Below are 11438 nucleotides of genomic sequence, written 5' to 3'. Positions count from 1 at the left end.
CTCAGTGGTGGATCTTCTGATGGGAAATCCTGTTTTCTTCTCCATCACTTTTCTAAGTTCAATGAATTTGGCATCTACTGCCCCCAACTCCTGTTAGAACCTGGATGGGGGTGGGGGTAGGTGGTCGGAGCAAATGGAAAATGAGGACCTGGGACACTTTAGAGAGGAGCTGACAGGACACAGTGAGGAGGTAGTCTGTGATTTTAGAGTTGGGAAGGACCCCCATGCTGAAGGGTCCCCCTTCCCCCAAATCAAATGTCTTCTTCTTCCTACTGTCATCTTATGGGAAAGGCAAGGACTGGGTCTCCATGGTGATGGGGCCTATGTCCTCTTCTCTCTCCTCTTATTTTTTTTTTTTAAGATTTTGTTTATTTATTTGAGAGAGAGCACGCATGAGCGGGGGGAGGGGCAGAGGCAGAGGGAGAAACAGACTCCCTGCTGAGCAGGGAGCCTGCCAAGGGTCTTGATCCCACGACCCTGAGATCATGACCTGAGCCAAAGGCAGATGCTTAACTAACTGAACCACCCAGGCGCCTTTCCCTCCTCCTAGAAGAGAGGTTAATGTTAATTCTAAGAACCAGGCTTGAGGATAATGGAGACTCAGCCAAAAGGGAAGGGGTGGGTTCTGGGAAAGGGCAAAATGGGTGCTAGGACTCAGGCTGGAGGGCCACACCAGAAGACAACAGATTCCCCAGCTATGAAGTGGGGTACAAAGGGGAGTAAGTGTAGTGAGGGGGTCTTTTTAAAAAAGATTTTATTTCTTTATTTATTTTAAAGATTTTATTTATTTATTTGACAGAGACACAACAAGAGAGGGAACACAAGCAGGGGGAGTGGGAGAAGCAGGCTTCCTGCTGAGCAGGGAGCCCGATGCGATGCGGGGCTCGATCCCAGGACCCTGGGATCATGACCTGAGCCAAAGACAGACGCTTAAGGCCTGAGCCACCCAGGCACCCCAAAAAGATTTTATTTATTTTTTTGAGACAGAGAGAGTGAGAGTGAGCGTACAAGTGGGGGGGGAGGGGCAGAGGGAGAGGGAGAAGCAGACTCCCCACTGAGCAACACAGGGCTCAATCCCAGGACCCCAAGATCATGACCCGAGCTGAAATCAGATGCTTAACACAACTCAGCCATCCAGGCGCCCCATGTGTGCGTCTTAATAACACTCTGATTTAACCCATAGTAATAGCAGCCAGTACTTCCTGAGCAAGATTCTGGAACTTTCCATGTATTGGTTCACTTGATTATTGTAACAAGCCTCAATATAGGTGCTAGGTTCACTTCTGCTTTGCACAAAAGGAAAGAGTCAATGTCCCGCCCAAGTTCATATAAGTAATAGGTGGTGGAGCTGAGGTGATGAAGCAGGCTGTCTGATTCTAGCCTCCACAGGTTTAACCACCATGTTGTTTTGCCTGTTAGAATTCCAAGGAACTGGGTTCTTAACCTGGGGCTTCAGGGATTAAAAATCCCTATAATTATGCGCAAAAGATAGTGTGCCTATGAATATATGCCTTGTTCTGAGAGAGAATCCAGGCTTTCATCACATTTTCATGGGTCAGAAACCTGTTGCATTGCTCTTTCTCAGGACCAGGATAGACCCCAACTCCCCCATCCCTGTCTGTCCCTCACCTTGTCTAGATGCCTTTCACTGTACATCAAGCCTTACCAACTCCTGTCTGGGCTATTGTGGTAGCTTCCTGCATGATTTCCCTAGTCCAAGCTTTCTTCCCTTCTGTCCATTCTTTCTAACATGCAAATGGGGTCCTATTTCCCACTGTAAAAATTTTTCAATTCCCCCAGTTGCTGGGGGATGACATATAAAATCCCCAGGGCCTGCAATCTCCTGGCATCTGCCTCCCTGCCCTAGCTAATCTCTCAACCAATCTCCCAATCAATACCAATCCCTCTCCACCCCACTCCTTCTTCATGTCCCAGCTCACAGGCTGCCTCCTCTAAGAAGCCTCCCTTACTGCTCCAGGAGACCCAGCTTACCTTCCTTTTGGTTCCCTGCATTTTTGGCCTACTTTCATTATAGCTTGGGTCTCTTGTGTGTCCTGTATTGTCTTTAGGTTTCCCTCACACCTCACACCTTCACTTTGAACTCCTTCAGGGCAACAACTGTGGCGTTTCCTTTGTGAACCAGTATTTAACATAGGATTTGACACATGGAAGACACTCAGCAAGTGTTTGTTGAATGACTTAATGCCATTTCTCAGGAGGGAATGTAAATGAATCTGGGCAACTCCATGCTTATTTCCAAAAATCCCTGCAGTTGCTGGCCGACAAGACTTACCTTCTTAGGTACAAAGGAGGGTACACCTTGAGTGTGTGTGTGTGTGCGTGCATGCACGTGCATGCCTATGCACATGTGTTTGGAGATAGCATGCTGCATATTGGCTATGAAGTTAGACAAATCTTGGTTTATATTTGACCCTGGCTTGTGTGACTGAGTTACTTTACCTCTCTGAAACTTAGCTGTCTCATCTATAAAAATGGAATAATACATCTTCCTTGCAAGGTTGCTGTGAGATTAAATGAATTAATACATCAAAATGGCTAACTCCATGCCTGGCATGTTGGCAGGGGCTCAACAATGTGGGTTCCCTTTCCCCGTACTTGAGTTTGCGAAAATGTGCTGAGATTTGTTATGAGAACCACATGGTTTGAGTTTGTATCTATTTCAGCATATTTGCAAATGCATTTTGCCCTAATTTGTATTTTTATTGTATGAGCCGTTGTATGTGAATCAGTGCGATGATGTGTGTTTAAGTGTTTATATTTACATTCGCCTTGGTATGGACAGCGGCATGCACCGCAAATGTGTATACACATTGAGAGTCTTGCCTAACCGTGTTGGTGGGTGGGTGTTGTGTGAGTGAGTGGAATTAAATGTCTATTGTGTGCTGCATAGAGGGTGGGGGTGTCGAGTGTCTGGGGCCGGGGGAGGGCTGATCTGCTTGTGCAGCTTTGTGTGCGAAGTTTGTATAGACCAGCGCTACTGATAGACCATTCTGTGTTGATGGAGGTATTTTCTTTTCTTTTTTTTAAGATTTTATTTATTTATTTGAGAGAGAGAGAGAGAGAGGGAGCACAAGCAGGGGGCGTGGCAGAGGGAGAGGGAGAAGCAGACTCCCTGCTTAGGGAGAGGCTGGATCCCGGGACTCTGGGATCATGACCTGAGGGGAAGACAGACGCTGAGAAGAGGGACGCTTAGGAGACAGAAGACGCTTAGAAGACAGAAGACGCTTAGAAGACAGACTGCGCCACCCATCCACCCCGATGGAGGTATTTTCCATCCGCTGTGTCCAATAGAGTAGCCCCTAGCCACATGTGGCTGCTGAGCACTTGAAATGGGGCTAGTCAGACTGAGGAACTGAAGTTTTAATTGTATTTAATTTTAATCAGTTTAAATGTAAATAGCCATGGGTAGACTAGACAGAAACCTCAAACTTGTTCTCCGCAGACCGAGTGGTGTGCCTCCCCCTCCTTCTCCCCCCGGAAACCCATTTATGGGGTCCTGACCCCAGCAGGTAAGTGGACACGCTGGAGCCCCGCCCGCGCGCGTGTGTGCGCGTGTGTGCGTGTTGCGCGCGTGTGTGCGACAGTATGAGTCGTACCGAGGGGGCTGCTGCAGCCTCCCCCCCGCCCTCCAAGTCCCCAGGAGAGCAGTGAATCAGCCTGACAATGAGGTGAGTCATTCATGAACTGCTCGGCCGACCCAGCAGGCGGGAAGCAAACGTCAGCCAGCCTCCCAGCCCTACCCCCTACAACCCCCCAGTGGGATCGCTCAACCCCACGCACTGCAGATGTTGAAGAAACTGACGCGGGCGAATCAAGGCACCAAAGCTCATCTCCTCAGCTCCTCCTTCTGGTTTGCAATCCATTCATCCTCCAGCCCCTTTCTCCCCTCGGGTGGCGTGTGAGTCATCTCAAGATCTATGCCCCCCCATCCAACACCCACCTGCTCTAGCCTCTCCCAGTTGGTCTTCCTCCAAGGCTGGGGGGGGGCGGCGCAGGGAGGCTGGACCCTTGATGAGGTGCCAGGGTCTGCCTTTGGAAGCCAGGCTGACCCTTTCAAGGCTGTGGGGGTGTGTAGGGCTCAGGGCAGGCTGCAGCTGGCTGGGTCTCAGGGAGCTGTCATCCAGCTTGCTTGGAGGAGCATCAAGAGGAACAGGGAGTGGCAGGGAAGGCGTCCCTGAGGGGTGCTGCCTGGAGGGTGGCTGCTGGTGAAGAGGGGATCTAGAGGGGACAAGAGTATTCCTCTAGTTTCCAGAGAAGTCCCACATAGTGTCCCCCCAGTACCAGGCAATCTTCAAAGCCTGGTAGCTTCTCTCCTCCGCATTCCCTAACCTGTTCCCCCCACCACCTATATACCACTAGTCCTCTCAGTCAGCCTTCTTCTCTTGGACCGAACCTTATCTGAGGCTTCTGACTTCGACAGCTGGCCCCATGCTGGTGTCCCTTACTGGGCCAGAAAATAGCATCGAAAGCCTTAAAAATGTGTACACCCTTTGACAAAACAACTCTACTTCTAAGAATTTTTCTTAAGAAAGTAATAATTGATGTGTACAAAGATTTAGCTATAAGAACATGCACCACAGCATTATTTAAAATGGTGAAAAAAGGGCGCCTGGGTGGCTCAGTTGGTTAAGCGACTGCCTTCGGCTCAGGTCATGATCTTGGAGTCCCTGGATCGAGTCCCACATCAGGCTCCCTGCTCGGCAGGGAGTCTGCTTCTCCCTCTGACCCTCCCCCCTCTCATGTGCTCTCTCTCTCTCATTCTTTCTCTCTCAAATAAATAAATAAAATCTTTAAAAATAAATAAATAAAATACAATGGTGAAAAAATTGGACACAACCTAAATGTCCATCAAAAGGGGATTGAATAAAGAAAGTGGTACAGTAACAACACAATACTATGTAGCCACTGAAAATGATATTGTGAAAGAAGATTTGATGGCACAGGAATATTTTCATGATGTATTACATAAAAAATTAGATTGTAAGATATTGTATACAGTGTGATACCATTTTTCTCTTAAAAAAATATAAGCATGGAGAAAAGATTAGAAACAATTATTAACAATTGTTCTCGTGAGACTATGGACTTAGGAGTAATTTTATTTTCTTCTTTGTCTTTCTCTGATTTTTTTCCCCCAGAATTTCTTCATTAAGAGTTTGTGACCTATGGGCCGCCTGGGTGGCTCAGTCGTTAAGCATCTGCCTTCGGCTCAGGTCATGATCCCACGGTCCTGGGATCGAGCCCCGCATCGGGCTCCCTGCTCCGCGGGAAGCCTGCTTCTCCCTCTACCAGTCCCTCTGCTTGTGTTCCCTCTCTTGCTATGTCTCTCTCTGTCAAATAAATAAAATCTTAAAAAAAAAAATTTAAGAGTTTGTGACCTTTTACTGCAGAAGAAACAATTAATTTATTAAATGTTTAAAAAAACACTTTGTGGGGGCAGTAATGGGAATTAATGTAAGTGGGCATTTATTTGGGTGATGAAAATGTTTTAAAACTGGATTTTGTGATGGTTGTACAACTTGGTAAATCTAAAAAACATTGACTTGTATACTTAAAATGGGTAAACTTTATATTATGTAAAAGATACTTAAAATTGTTTAAAAAGTCTAAATAAAAGCCATTTGCTGGGCTGTCTGCCATTAAGGTCAGTCTTCCAAGGGGGTCGGGGTATGGATGCCAGATAAAATACAGGACACCCACTTAAATTTGAATTTCAGATAAGGAATAATCTTTTAATATAAGTATAAAAATAAATAAGTTTTAAAAAGTCATGAACTCTTTTTTTTTTTTTTTAAGATTTTCTTTATTTATTTGACAGAGAGAGACACAGCGAGAGAGGGAACACAGCAGGGGGAGTGGGAGAGGGAGAAGCAGGCTCCCGGCTGAGCAGGGAGCCCGATGCGGGGCTCGATCCCAGGACCCTGGGATTATGACCTGAGCTGAAGGCAGACGCTTAAGGACTGGGCCACCCCGGTGTCCCAAAAGTCATGAACTCTTAATATAAGTATACAAAATTATTCCTTGTTTATCTGAAATTCAGATTTAACTGGGCATCCTGTATGTATTTTTATTTGCTAATTCTGGCCAACCCAGCCTGGAGTCCTTGCTCCTGGAGCCGGGAAACAGACTTGGGGGTGGACATAGGGCCTTGCATCCCCACCCATCCCCAGGGCAATTCTACAAAGCCTGGGAGAGTGGGATGGGGAGCTCAGGAGCTAGAAACAGCAAGGTGAGAGCAGGTGGGGACAGGAGTCATTTCACGTGTGGAGGGTGAGTACCTTGCTCAGGGAGTGGGAGTGGCCAGTAAGTAGCATATCCACCACCCAAGAACCCTGGAGTGGTAACACAGAGGCTGGAGGGGAGAGGGTGGGGCTTACCCTGTGCTGGGCGGTGGGGCAGCCTTTCACACAAGTGCTCCTGTCTGTCTCTAGCTACCCAGGGAAGAGGATGTTACCCATTTTTAGAGGTGAAGAAATCGATTTTAAGAGTTTAAGTAAAATTCCAAGTTCACAGCTAGGAAGTGGCTGAGCTTCAGTCCTGACTGGGTTTTTACCCTCTCATGGAGGGTGGAATCCAGTGGTTAAACCAAGCAGGCTCCGCGCCCCACTCACCTGGGCTATAGCTGCACCCAAAATAGTCTTTGTTTTTATTTATTTTTTATTTATTTATTTTGAAGGTTTTATTTATTTGACAGAGAGAGAGTAAAAGCAGGGGGAGTAGCAGGGAGAGGGAGAAGCAGGCTCCCGCTGAGCTGGGAGCCGGAGCAAGAAGTGGCTCCTGGCTCGATCCCAGGACCTGGGATCATGACCTGAGCCGAAGGCAGATGCTTGACTGATTGAGCCACCCAGGCGTCCCTAGTCTTTGTTTTTAAACAAATTCATAGCTTATTGTAGAAGCCATGATGCTGGCTTTCCCCAGGCGTGGCCGTTGCTGAATTTAGAGACAGGGGCCTGCTCCTGATGTCTGGGCCAGGAAGGCATCTTCGCTTACTGGGTTTGTGGCTTTGGGCAGGTTTGTAAAGTCTCCTGAACCTCATCTTAAAAATGAAATAATAATAATAACACCCACCTTGTGGGCTGGAGGATGAAATGAAATGGTACAGGTAAAGTCTGTTGTCTGCTGCTGTCTGCTGGCCAGGATGGACGTACCAAAGACCCCTGCTGCTTAAGGATGATGGAATGTGCCTTCCAGACACATGAATCTAGGACTTCTTGTGGAGGTCCTGGATCCTCAAGGAGTTCCCCGGGGAAAGAGGACATAGCTGTCTCTGCCTATTTGGGGAAGACCCCCTCAAAGCTGGGGAGACCTCCCCTGGTTCTCTACCCAGAGAGCCTGGGTTGTGCCCTGGCCCTGCCACTTACTTAACCTCCCTGGGCTCACTCTCCTTATCTAGAAGATGGAGGGCATAATATCTACCTTGCAGAGTTGTGAGAATGATAATATAGGAGACAAGCCCTTTCAAAAGGAAGTTGTTCAATAAATGTGTACAAAGAAAGGGGGGCAAAGTGTATGTCACCTGAAGACTGCTTGCTGGAGGGAGGACAGTTAGGCCAGTTTTTGAGTGGCTGTGGTCCATGTCCCTCCATGTAGCATGTAGGTTCACTGCGTCTTGTCCTCTATTGTTTCATGACTTCAGGGCCAAGGGAGCCTTCCAGAATTCGAGGACCCAACCCTCCAATCACAGAGGGGAAACTGAGGCTCAGAGAGGGCAAATTATTTGCCTGAGCTTCTATAGAGGCCTGTGTCTCCCAGGCTTCCTCCTTCCCCACTGCCCCATCTTGCTTTTGGGGGCTCTGTTGTTTCCAAAGGATCATAAGTTCTGAGATCACACTTGCATCCTCTGTTCCCTCCCCAACACGCATTCTCTGCCCAGGGAAGACACTCCGGAGGAACCTGCAGACATGTGGGACGTGACTGGCCACAACTGTCCCTTGTGCTCTTGTGTTCATGTGGCCTTGACTCTTGAGCAGGCAGGGAGGGACCCTGTACCGTCCAGGAAATCGTGGGCCTCACTTCCAGGTCCTAGCAGGGATGTGGGGGAGAGGCTAGGCTTCCTTTTCAGTCATCTCCCTGGATCTCCTGCTCTGCTTGCTGCTGGAGGGGTAAGAAGGTCCTATGTGAACCACTCCAGGCTCCTGGGGGGATCTGGGCTAAAAAGCATAGTCCTCTGTCCTAGGCCTTCTGGTCACCTGCTGTCCTTTAGCAGGTACCTTGCTGCTATGGGAGGCTCTTGGTGGATGTGGGACCTGGGACCTACAGACCACAGGACTGGCAGCTTTTCTCTGCTCTTTCTCTGTAAATGTGTATTTGTGTGTGTGTGTGTGTGTATTTTTTTAATGCACTATGACAAATGATGGTAGTTGCACCCAGAACAGTCTATTTTTATTTTATTTTATTTTATTTTACTTTATTTGTTTAAGATTTTATTTATTCATTTGAGAGAGAGACAGAGCACAAGCAGGGGGAGAGGCAGAGGGAGAGGGAGAAGCAGGCTGCCTCTGAGCAGGGAGGCAGATGCACGGCTTGGGGCTCGATCCCAGGACCTGGAGATCATGACCTGAGCCAGAGGCAGACGCTTAACGACCGAGCCACCCAGGCGCCCCTCAGTCAAGATGACTCGTGTTGGATGCTGGCCTGAAACCAGTTCCCTTCAGCCCTAAGCCCAGAGAAGAGGACCCTAGAGGGAAGGGAGGAAAGGAAGGAAGGAGGAACTTCTTTTCCATCCTTCCTTCTTAACTTCACCTTGTTGGACCATCCAGAAATGTCTCTAGCTGGAAGGAAGGAAATCCAGTCCAACCCTCTTGTCCTACAGGTAAAGAAACAGAGGCCCAGTGAGAGCAAGTGACTTGTTCAGGGTCACACAGGGAGACCTGAGCCCAACTCAGGCATCCTGGGGGCTGTTTGCATTATACTCTGCATAACTCAGTCCCCAGTGACAGCCTTTGCTTTGTGCCTCAGGGCCCATGAATTGTTTGCCCTGAAATAAACTCTCTTCTGGCTCTTGAACATATTGTCAACAGCCCAAGGGCAGGACTGGACCTTAAAGCATCTCAAGGAATGAAGGTCCAGCCCAAACTTTGAAGTCCGGAGCTATGCTGGATATAGTCACATCTGCCATCACATCTAATTTGGAATTCACAGAATGTCAGAACTGAAAGAGACCTCAGAGGACAGAAGTCCAAGTCCTGTTTCCCAGATAAGGACACCAAGGTCCAGAGGGAAAATGACTCATCCAACAACACACCGTGATAGAGCTGATCCTAGGACCCAGATTGTCTCACTTCCTGTCCTGCTTTCTTTTTTTTTTTTTTTTAAAGATTTTATTTATTTATTTGAGAGAGAGAATGAGATAGAGAGAGAACATGAGAGGGGGGAGGGTCAGAGGGAGAAGCAGACTCCCTGCCGAGCAGGGAGCCCGATGAGGGACTCGATTCTGGGACTCCAGGATCATGACCTGAGCCGAAGGCAGTCGCTTAACCAACTGAGCCACCCAGGCGCCCGCTGTCCTGCTTTCTTATTTTCCTTATTTATTTATTTATTTTTGCCGTCCCCACAGTACCTTGCAGTGTGCTGTTCTCATAACTTTTCAACATGCTCAATAAGTTCTTGCTGGATGGAATGGATACAAGATGTCTATGTACAAATCACCCTTGGTAATCGATAAAAGATTTAAAGAATGCATAGTTCCTTTGATAAATATCTGATAAATGCGTATTACTTGGGCTTATCAGCTCAGTTTTTCCTTGTTCCATATTATTTTCTGCCTGAGGCTATATTTAGGCACAACTGGAATATTTCCACCCCAGGCACTCTTTGCAGGCCAGCAGGACCACGTAAGTGTGGCTCCACCCGAGGCTGAGACTGTGGGCTAGACCACTCTGGCCGGAGCCTCTGGAATCCTGTCCATGGATCTGAGGATTTCCACTGCATAAGAAATTCTGGGTCAGAGTATGGAAGTGATGGCACGTTTGAACTGGGTGCCCTGTCTGTTCCGCAGGCAATGCTAACTTTATCTTTTTAACTTTAATTTTTTAAAAGACTTTATTTTTAAGTAATCCCTACACCCAACGTGGGGATCGAACTCACAACCCCGAGATCATGAGTCACATGCTTTACCGACTGAGCCAGCCAGGTTCCCCAAGGCAATGCTAACTTTAGAGGGCCTAGGCCTGGGTGAGCAAGAGGGGTGTGGCGGTAATGGGTGCTATCAGTTCAACAGCGTCCACTGAGCACGGGGGAAGCTTGTTCTCTCTCTTGATCCAGGTACTGGCTGGGACATTTCTCATGATTCCAGATGGGGGTTGCAACTCCCAGAGCCCCTAGCATTGTTGCTCAGCATCCTCAGTCTTCTCCCCTGATGCATTCTTCTTAAAGTCCAGTAGTGCTGCCAACCTGTCGGGCTATAGGTTAAAGGCCCAGCTCTCCTCCAAAATTGATTTCCTTTCTTTCTATCAAGAAGCCAAATTCGCTATTGGATCCCTGGGGCGGAAGTTCCCTAATCAGCTACTCGATTCTATCTGCAGTCTCACTCTACATTGGTAAACTGAGGCAGCATTTATTTATTTATTTATTTTTAAAAGATTTTATTATTTATTTGACAGAGAGAGACACAGCGAGAGAGGGAACACAAGCAGGGGGAGGGGGAGAGGGAGAAGCAGGCTTCCCGCTGAGCAGGGAGCCCGACGCGGGGCTCGATCCCAAGACCCTGGGATCACGACCTGAGCCGAAGGCAGACGCCCAACGACTGAGCCACCCAGGCGCCCCACTGAGGCAGCATTTAATGAGACAGCCCCATGACCCTCGTTTCCATGCAGAATGCTCCTAGCAAGGACCTATAAGTCATAACAAAAGACAGTTTTATTCTCTGTGAGGAACTCTAAGTTCCTTAAAGGCAGATTCATTTCTATACCCCCAACACCTACCCCAGGTACTCAAAAACACATGTAGAGTGAGTGCAGGATTATTTAACCCCCACTTACCTGAGAAGGGGAAATCTGAAGGCTCATCAGGGCCCAATATGGTGAAATCATATAACTTCTGGGGCATTTGGCCCCTGGGGGACTGAGGTCATAATTTCAGGGACCTCTGGAGGAGAGGTCTAGAATGCTGGGAGCCCAGCTCCTTCAAGCCCTGTCCCTTGTGTTTGGGAGCCAGAGAGACTTGAGGTTTTTTTTTTTAAGATTTTATTTATTTATTTGACAGAGATAGAGAGAGCACAAGTAGGCAGAGAGGCAGGCAGAGAGAGAGGGAGAAGCAGACTCCCTGCTGAGCAGGGAGCCCGATGCGGGACTCCATCCCAGAACCCTGGGATCATGACCTGAGCTGAAGGCAGCTGCTTAACCAACTGAGCCACCCAGGCGCCCGAGACCTGAGATTTTTGTTGTTGTTGTTGTTTTTAAGACTATTTATATATTTGA

The 11438-nt window shown here is 48.0% G+C and overlaps 1 non-coding gene across 1 annotated transcript; it reads right to left on the bottom strand.

The window, feature by feature from the left end:
- Positions 1-10082: 10082 nt before the first annotated feature.
- On the bottom strand, positions 10083-10155 carry TRNAM-CAU (transfer RNA methionine (anticodon CAU)). The gene has a single exon. It is a non-coding gene; the product is annotated as a tRNA-Met (tRNA).
- Positions 10156-11438: the final 1283 nt, after the last annotated feature.

Source organism: Halichoerus grypus, chromosome 2 (genome assembly GCF_964656455.1).
Source record: "Halichoerus grypus chromosome 2, mHalGry1.hap1.1, whole genome shotgun sequence".
Lineage (NCBI taxonomy): Eukaryota > Metazoa > Chordata > Mammalia > Carnivora > Phocidae > Halichoerus > Halichoerus grypus.
The sequence above is the reverse complement of the archived record's forward strand: the minus strand, read 5'-3'. Positions and strand labels throughout refer to the sequence as shown.